Below are 6,833 nucleotides of genomic sequence, written 5' to 3'. Positions count from 1 at the left end.
CAATCCCACTACTGGGCATATACCCTGAGAAAACCATAATTCAAAAAGAGTCATGTACCAAAATGTTCATTGCAGCTTTATTTACAATAGCCAGGACATGGAAGCAACCTAACTGTCCATCAACAGATGAATGGATAAAGAAGATGTGGCACATATATACAATGGAATATTACTCAGCCATAAAAAGAAATGAAACTGAGTTATTTGTAATGAGGTGGATGGACCTGGAGTCTGTCATACAGAGTGAAGTCAGTCAGAAGGAGAAACAGAAATACTGTATGCTAACACATATATATATGGAATCTAAAAAAAAATGGTTCTGAAGAACCTAGGGGCAGGACAGGACTAAAGACACATATGTAGAGAATGGACTTGAGGACACGGGGAAGGGGAAGGGGAAGCTGTGACGAAGTGAGAGAGTGGCATGGACATATATACACTAACAAACGTAAAATAGAGAGCTAGTGGGAAGCAGCCACAGAGCACAGGGAGATCAGCTCGGTGCTCTGTGACCACCTAGAGGGGTGGGATAGGGAGGGTGGGAGGGAGACACAAGAGGGAGGGGATATGGGGATATAGGTATACGTATAGCTGATTCACTTGGTTATACAGCAGCAACTAACACACCATTGTAAAGCAATTATACTCCAATAAAGATGTTAAAAAAAAAAGGGACATATGTCCAAAGATAACAGATAGTGATCAGTGCTATAATAGAGTTCATAAAACAGGACCAGACCCCAGAGAGGGGAATGATGAAGTGTAGCTGGCAGGAATTTGGAAAAATAACCCCTTTTTACACAACTCAATCTCAAAAGCTGGCCTTCTCCCTTAGACTTTGCAAACACGATTGATTTCATTCTCGCTCAACCTCCTGCCCCACTTGATTTCTTTCGCTTCCTTCAGCCTCTGTCCTTCCTGAAGCGGGCATAACATCCTTAAGCCGCCTGTCCCGTCACAGTTCTTCCTGGCATTTTCCCTGCCACATACCACTCGCTGGCGAGCAGATTTGAAAACGGAGTGGGGATCAGGATTAGGTGACTTTTAAGATTCCTTCCGATTCTTAGAGTGGAAGATTCTCTGAGCAAAGTGCTTAGAGGCAGAGAGATTCTCAGGGGCAAACTGCAGAAGTTAGCAAAGATCTACTCAGCACATCCATGAACTCGCCTTAACAACTTCACCATTTTATATACAGCAGGATCCCAAGCTAGAGTTGCCAACAGCTTTCTCTTGCTTCTTTAACTATGTTCAATTTTTAACCACTTTCACAATTTAAAATGTGTGTTAGAATCCTACAAAGGGAGGCCGTCTTTATTTTCAAATGCAAATTTGATTCAAATCAAGGCCAAAGCCTTAAATAGTGAGTTAGAAATCAACCCTTGAGTTCAAAGCTGATTTTAAGTGCAACAAAATGCCCTTGCTCTTGTCCAGCCCTCGGGTTTCTACTCTAACTCTGCCATCTGAGGGCATTGAAAACGGAGACCCAGAGGTGACAGTCTTTTCATTCTCTTCCAGGCCCCTGTCTCTACCATGTTAACAACAGAATTGTTGGCAACTAGATAATGATTATCTAATTCTAAAACGTTATCTAAATCCAGTAATAGGATTAAAGATAATTCAGTCTTTCCAGCTTTAGGATTCCAGCCACATGTTAACCCCTAGCAAACCCCACTGGCCAGTGGCCATTTCCATGGACTCTTCTTTCATTTAAAACAGTACTGTCCCCCCCAGGAACAAAAGAAAAAAATGAGATAAATTGGACCTTGTCAAATTTTAAAATCTTTTGTGCTTCTAAGAATACAAAAGACAAACCACAGAATGGGGAAAAAATACTTACAAATCACATGTCTAATAAGGATATAGTACACAGACTGTATAAAGAATTCTTATAACTCAAGAAGACAAATAACCCTATTGAAAAATGGGCAAAAAGTCTGATTAGATATTTTCTCAAAGAAGATAAATAAATGGCCAATAAGTACATGGAGATGTTCGACATCATTAGTCATTCGGAAAATGCCAATCAAGACCACAATGACATACTATTTCACACATATTAGGAAGGCTCTAATCAAAAAGACAGATAATTACACGTGTTGGTGAGGACGTGGAGAAATGGGAAGTCTATGTTAAACATAGACTTACCATATAACCCAGCGATTCCACTCCTAAATATATACTCAAGAGAAATGACAACATATGTCCACACACAAACTTGTACGTGAATGTTCACAGCAGCATTATTCGTGATAGCCAAAATGTGGAAAGAACCCAAATGGTCACCAACTGATGACTAGATAAACAGAATGTGTTATATCCATACAATGGAACAGTATTCTGCCCAAAAAAGGAGTGAAGTACTGACACATGCCTCTACACAGATGAACCGTGAGAACATTATGCAAAGTCAAAGAAGTAAGACAGAAAGGTTCTATATTGTATGATTCCATTTATATGAAATACTTAGAATATTTATTCAGATAATCTAAAGAAACAAAGTAGATGAGTGGTCGCCTAGGGGCCAGGGGGAAAGGGAAGGGGAGAATGATGGCTAATGAGTGCAGGGTTTATTTTTGGATTGATGAAAAGGTCCTGGAAACAGACTGTGCTGAAGGTTGCACAACTTTGTGAGTATACTGAAAACCACTGAACTGCATTCTTTAAATGAGTGGATTTTATGGTGTGTGAATTATATGTCCATTTTTTTTTGCAAATTATAATTTTTAATTTAGTAAAGTATGGTTTTGAAACCCTTTATTATGTGAATGGTCAATCTGTTCTTTTTTTAAACATCTTTATTGGAGTATAATTACAATGGTATGTTAGTTTCTGCTTTATAACAAAGTGAATCAGCTGTAGATATACATATATCCCCATACCTCCTCCCTCTTGCGTCTCCCTCCCACCCTCCCTATCCCACCCCTCTAGGGGGTCACAAAGCACGGAGCTGATCTCCCTGTGCCATGCGGCTGCTTCCCACTAGCTAGCTATTTTACGTTTGGTAGTGTATATATGTCCATGCCACTCTCTCACTTCGCCCCTGCTTACCCTTCCCCCTCCCCGTGTCCTCAAGTCCATTCTCTACGTCTGCGTCTTTTATATGTCCGCTTTTTTAATGTAGAAAAATAGCAGCATACCTAAGAGTCAGAGGTCTATGAGGCAAACTGGACCAGGGCTGCTGACAATCTTCCCCCCGTGACAGACAGACTCACATTCACACGTGGTCAGCAGGAATTTATCAGGTACTTACTGTGACAGATTGATGCAAATCATAGAGAGTAGCAACACAGTCTCTGATAAATTCTAATTATTGGGGGCTGAGTTAGGTCCCTCAGCCATCTTCCTGGATCCTTCCAAACTGCCCAGCTACACATCCCAAGACCTCTCCAAATTCCCCGGCCTTCAGACACTCTGCACTGTTTTTCTTCTGTGAAAACTCCATCCATTTCTTCCCCCTTGCCTCTGCTCGTGCTATGCACTCCTCTCAAACTAACATGATCCAGCTTATCTTTTAAGCGACACCAGGAGCAAATTCTCTCTCCTATGAAGTAGTGCTTTGGTACCCAAAAAAGGACTCGATAAGTGTGTGCTGAGTGACTGAACAAATGAATGGCCTTAGATACTCATCCCTCTAAGTAGATTTGAAGAAAGAAAATCGCCACAGTTAGTGTAAGCCCTTGCTTAATTTCTCCAGGAGTTGTTGAAGCAGTACAGTGGATGAGTAAGCAGGCCTGGGGTGAGGTTATGTTCCCAGAAGGGGACTCCAATTCATACCTGAATTTCTCATAGAAACAATGGAAAAGCATGGCCATTCTCAACTTTATATCCACTGGGACACATGTTAGAAGATGCTCACGTACAGGACCAGCTCCCAGAGGCTTAATCAAGGTTATGTAAGTTCCCACCATGTTCTTTCCCAATCAGGTAAGCATTTCAGAAGGCAAGGGAATGAGAGCAACATTTTCATAAGGATAACTTTGAACCGGGTCTAATTTATTAAAAACAGGAAATCACTGGGACTTCCCTGGCTGTCCAGTGGTTAAGACTACGTGCTTCCAGTGCAGAGGGTGTGGGTTTGATCCCTGGTCGGGGAACTAAGATCCCACATGCCATGCGGTGTGGCCAAAAAAAAAAAAAACAGGCCATCATTGACAAGCTTCAGACCCTTACTTATTAGTAGGAACAAATTACTTGCAATCCAACTCCCAACTGATTGTGACACACCAAGGTGTAGCCACACTGCAGATGAGGACCACTGGGGTATCAGGAAGTCACATTTCTGGAGAGGAGCCAGAACGGCAAACTTGTTACAGAAACAACCACAAAGCACAAATGATATCTTGGTACAAGGAAATGCTTTCTAAAGTACATGTACAACATAAGTTTAACAAATCACACAGAACCCGACCCCATAAAACTATTTAATCTAGTGTTGGGTACAGTATGTCACAGAGCTTTCTCTCATCCGGCCTTAACCACGTCTGCTCATGTTTGCTACAACAAACCCAGAGGTCCAAAAGGGCTTCTCTGAGGAAATTTGCCCAGGAATACTTGAGATGATTTTGTGGAAAGACGATCAATTGATGATATTTTAAAAAATTTGATCCAAGGATAATTGTTTGCTGCTTTTTTTTTTCTCTAAATGTTGTATTTCCCACTAGCAGGAATAAGCATTAACCACACATGCTATTTGTCTTTTTCGCTGCCTTCAAAGCAAAGTTTCTGCTTTCTTGAGCTGTCATCTCATCAGCATTAGCAGCTTCAGTCTGTGCCACAGTGTTATACAAGTCAGCCCCTCTCCCTTAAAAATTCATGAACCCCCTGTTTGCACAGAACTTGTCATCCTTTGATTCTTCGAGACTTGTCGTTTCACAAGTTTGAAAAGCCTCAAAGCTCTGGCTTGATGATGGCCGAAGTTAAAGGTACACCAGCCTAAGTCTGATCCCAGATCCACAATGTGAAAACTATTTCTACAATGGCCTTGTAATGGGGGATTGCAACCATCATTAGAGCCCTGCTTTTTTTCCCTTTTATCATCAGTTAAAAATTGAATATTTAACGATAATGAAGTAATAGGAGTAATCCTTGTAGAAACAAACATAGCACAGTTCACTCCTCCAAATGTTGATATCATTATATCTTAAATCCAACAAAAGTACTACCAGCTGCATATCTGATGATCAATCTTTGACTACTACCACATGCAAAGTACTAAAGTATGAATTAAAAACCTACACATCCTCATTTACTTATATTTATGGAATACAAAATAATGTTTTCTGTACATATTACATACTCTTATGTAATGTATAAAGTTAAATACATAAGACTTAAAATTCTTTCAGATTGTTCAAAGACAAATTTCTCCCTTGCAAGTACTGTGGCATCTGATTGCTCTCTCTTCTTTCTATCTTACGACGCTTGGTAATTAGCTACTGAAGCATCTCCACATAAAAATGCTCTCTTACAAGTCAGAGGAAAGATTGTTCTGAATTTCTTACATTTTTCTGCTCCTCTCTATGTTGTTTTCTCTCACTTGAATTTCACCCAGTATGCTTTCAAAGCCTTTCTCGATTATTTCCCCTCAATTATTGCCCTTTACAAAGTATAACGTTTCTGTGATTCTAAATAAAAGTTCCTAATGTTAGTTTTCTCAGTTGACTTTATAATACAGATGTTTGTGAGCATCCATCCCTTCTGCTTTTTACTGTAGGCATGCTTTAGTACCCCGTCTAAAGGTTTTCAAATTGTTTGCATATTTTGAGGTATTAACTGTTCGGAGGACGGTTTTTCTGCCTCCTTTTCCTTCAAATGACGGAGAAAGGGCCAAAGGAGGATTAGAATGGCTATATTTGCTCAAGAAATCAGGCAAGCACATCATGCCAGGATGACATAAATCAATGAGGTCTGGATTTGTGAAGTGTCTCAAGTTACTCTCTAAAGAGGATGACTTTGAAAAAACAAAGAAAACATTTTGTTAGGAATCTTTCCCTTGGTTTCCTAGACCTTAATATGATTTGGATTTATCTCCGGCCATTTATTTAACAACCCAATAAGTAGCAATTGACGGCTTCCTATGTGTAAATCCCCCACTGTAGGGGACACAGAGATAATTAAAACGTGAGCCCTGTCCCTAAAAAGCTTGGTGTAAAGAACGGGTATAGAGAGGATTAAATGAGTTTACCTATATAAATCTTGGAATGGTTCCCGGCACTTACTAAGGGTTGGATACATGCTGCTATATATATTTTTTAAAAGAATAGATATAGATAAAACTCTAATACAAAGCAAAATTTCCTAACTAGAGACACACATTGTCGATGGAGAATTGGAAAAGAAGACATTCATTCTGGCTGGCTCTTTCTGGCAAGGCACTGTGGATGTTTTAGCATTTAAGTGGAGCTCTAAAGTGTAGGTAGGCCTTCCTTTGAAACCCATGTTGGAAGAGTAGAGAATAGGATTCAGTGGTGACAACACCGTTTGACTGAAGGGGTGAAGCTGACCCTGAAATGCTGGAGCCCTGACCCACCCACTGCAACTACAGGAGTCCCACCTTGGCTGTTGTAGTTACTGAGGTTCCATCTAAGCTCTCCTTTGCATCAAAGATTCTGCTGTTAGACTCACAGACATAGAGATCAGACTTGTGGTTGCCAAGGGGGAGAGGGGGAGGGAGAGGGAGGGACTGGGAGTTTGGGGTTGGTAGATGCAAACTATTACATTTAGAATGGATAAACAACAAGGTCCTACTGTAGAGCACAGGGAACTATATCCAATCTCCTGGGATAAACCATAATGGAAAATTATATATATATATATATATATATATATATATA

This window comes from Physeter macrocephalus, chromosome 21 (genome assembly GCF_002837175.3).
Source record: "Physeter macrocephalus isolate SW-GA chromosome 21, ASM283717v5, whole genome shotgun sequence".
Classification (NCBI taxonomy): domain Eukaryota; kingdom Metazoa; phylum Chordata; class Mammalia; order Artiodactyla; family Physeteridae; genus Physeter; species Physeter macrocephalus.
This window is presented reverse-complemented; position numbering follows the sequence as displayed.